The following is a 2,245-nucleotide window of genomic DNA, read 5'->3' as shown; positions in this document are numbered from 1 at the left end:
ATTGCTAACTTTTGATACTATGCTGTCAGTATATTTCTATGATTTACTTATCTTCCATACCTGAAACTTTGGTTCTGTTCATCTATTTTGGTTTTTATATTCTTAAAGACAGCATGATGTAACTTGTAAACTACATTGGACCCAGGTGGCCATTTTTGGTTGCTTACTCACCGTGTGAACATGGGGAAGTTCCTTTATCCTTTGGGGCTTCTATTCTTTCCTGTGTAAAGTGGGATAATCCCATTTATGTCAAAGCTGAGTGAATGAACATAAGATGCATAGGACAGTTTCAGCTCCAAGTGTCCAAATGTAATCACTCTGCAATCTCTTGCAGCTCTGACAAACCGCCCCTTTAGTTCGACCTCTGCCAGTGTTTTTGTTTCCTCTATGTGGAAAATGAGTTAATTTCAGGTTATGAGTTCTTCTATTAAGATAATTCCTGAGCTATGCTTTTCTTTTTACAAATGTCCAGAAAACAAAAATTTAAACAAAAAATAATGAAAATCAAGGTTCAAGGCATACCAGTTTCTATCATTGTAGATAATGTGTCCTGGAGAGACATCACAAAAGGCTCCCTCTTCATCACACAGCTCATCACATGCTTCCAGAAATACTCTTGGTGCTGTCACCTACAGGAAGTATTTCGGAAGGTAAGCTTCTCTTTCCACGAGTAGTCATTCATTTATTTGTTCAGGAAGAATTTATCATTATTCACATTTCGAGTGACTTTCTGAGGCAAGCAAAAGTAGAGTAGTAGCTGGTATATGTCATTTAGGTGTTGAAATCTGGTTTAGAAAAATATGTCAATATATCCCAGCAGGAGACCAAAGTAGAACATAATGATATAAACTATACACATGTATGTTATGGGCTATAAGTTCTTAACATTCAAAACACAGAAAGTATTTTGAATTAATTTTCATTGCTTGATGTATTAAATAAATATGGATTGGGTGCTCTGCTATGTGATGGGCTCTATCCTGATGACAGGGGGTAAATGGGGCACGAGTACATAAGCCTACCTAGGACTCAAACTTTTGTGAGTGATGTGAACACTAAAAAAGTGGATCAATAAACAAACGTGTGATCACAGTTTGTGATAGGATCCATAAAGATATGTGAAAGAAAATTAAAATAATACATTCTTTGAGTGGAATGGTCCAGAAGGGAAGATGTCATACTCCTTCCCCAACTTGGTACATTCCTTGTTCCTCCTCCTTGTATATTTTTCTTCATAGCTCTTACCAGCACCCAGTCGGTTTTATTTTATGTGTCTGATTTTTTACCTGTATTTACTCACTAAAATGCAAGCTTTATGAAGGCAGGGATTTTCTCAACATCTCAACATGCCTGGCACAGAGCAGACATTCGATTAATATTCATTAAATAAGTAGATACATGAATGAATGCATACATGCCCCCCCCCACCTTTTTTTATAGGAATAGGATTGATATTAAGAACATGGTAAAGTATAATTGTTTTTAAATTCAAAATTGTAGAGAACAATTACACTATGTTGGACAAAGAGAAATACTCCTTTGGTAGATTAGAGAAGATTCTTCAGTAACATGAGTCAGGTTTCCTGTGAATAGGGATCTAAAATGTTAAGTTCTTCAAATGAATAGGAATTAGATATTATAATTTCAAAGGTGTTTCTAGACAAAGACTAGAAACACTGGATTTAGGGTAAGTGGGATCTCATTGATCAGTCCATGCAAAAGACTTCAGAGATGAGCTTGGTGGTGGGGATGTGAAAGAGTCAGTGTGCAGGCCTTAAAGACAAGATCCTGGGAATTAGGTTTCCCTAAATTGAGGAGTCAGCCTTGGTAGGGGTTTAATATGGCTGATCCTCCTTATGCAGTTCTCAAGAACAGATCCAAGGGATACTTGATTGTCAGATCTATAGGTCAGAAATGGAAAATAGAGGAAATAGAGTTTGAAAGGCCTTGGATTAGGCACGAGATGTTTATTTTGAGTTAAAAAATACATTCTGGCATGGAGTGTCCATTCAAAGAGGCTTGGTTTGAATTCTAACTTCTTTAAGTGACATAGAATATCCGTGGGCTTGTGCCATCAACCCCAGGAGCTCCTCTCATTCTTGGCATTTCCTGGTTCATGGGGCAAGATGTTTTCTGAGATTTCAAAAGAGTCAAATGTCACCTAGAGCAGCAGTCCCCAACCTTATTGGAATCAGGGACCATTTTCATGGAAGACAATTTTTCCACAGACCAGGAAGAGGGGGAG

This window comes from Propithecus coquereli, unplaced genomic scaffold, assembly GCF_000956105.1.
Source record: "Propithecus coquereli isolate 6110/MARCELLA unplaced genomic scaffold, Pcoq_1.0 Scaffold6, whole genome shotgun sequence".
NCBI lineage: Eukaryota > Metazoa > Chordata > Mammalia > Primates > Indriidae > Propithecus > Propithecus coquereli.
This window is presented reverse-complemented; position numbering follows the sequence as displayed.